Source organism: Chlamydotis macqueenii, chromosome 12, assembly GCF_036417535.1.
Source record: "Chlamydotis macqueenii isolate bChlMac1 chromosome 12, bChlMac1.mat, whole genome shotgun sequence".
Lineage (NCBI taxonomy): Eukaryota > Metazoa > Chordata > Aves > Otidiformes > Otididae > Chlamydotis > Chlamydotis macqueenii.
In genome coordinates, this window is record NC_141567.1 from 15,264,096 (window position 1) to 15,264,768 (window position 673).

Consider the following 673-nt stretch of genomic DNA (forward strand, 5'->3'; position numbering starts at 1 on the left):
AACCTCCCGGACTTGCTGCTGGAAGTGGGGGGGCTCCAGCCTGAGCCTGGCATCCCAGAGGCACCTGCAGCACCTGTACACCCCAACATGGGAGCTGAGGATAGGAGACACCGCACCCCTCCAGGTCGTGGAGATCTTGCAGAAGCAAGGAACACAAGAGAGTTGTGATTTTTTGCTGCAACGTGTTTATTATGTGCCAAAAACTACACCACAGCTTACTCCACGCGTCTGTAGGAGAGTGCAGTCTTGCCTGCATATACTACAATGAGGTAGAGACTTCACACACAGCTTCACAAAACCCCACAAAGAGCAGCTGGGATATGCAACAATGCAACATCAGCTCAGCAGGAAAAAAAAGGGAGAAATTATGACACTGGTTCTTTGGCACACAGCTTCCGATAGAGGGGAAAGTAAAAAAAAAATTAAAGTTCTCAAATCCCAGCAGCAGCATTTCAGTCGACTGCACCATTACTCTGTACGTTTCATAAAGGAAAAGAAAAGTACTTGTCCCCTCTAGGAGAAAGGGCTCCTATGAACCTTCATCTGTCCACCGAAACGCAGCCCTTTTTTAGCTAGTTACAAAAGAAAAGTAAGTCCTGTGACTTTGTGTGATTAAAAACCTCTATCAACCCCCCTTAAGTGCAACTTAAAAAAGTGCAACAAACTATTTAAA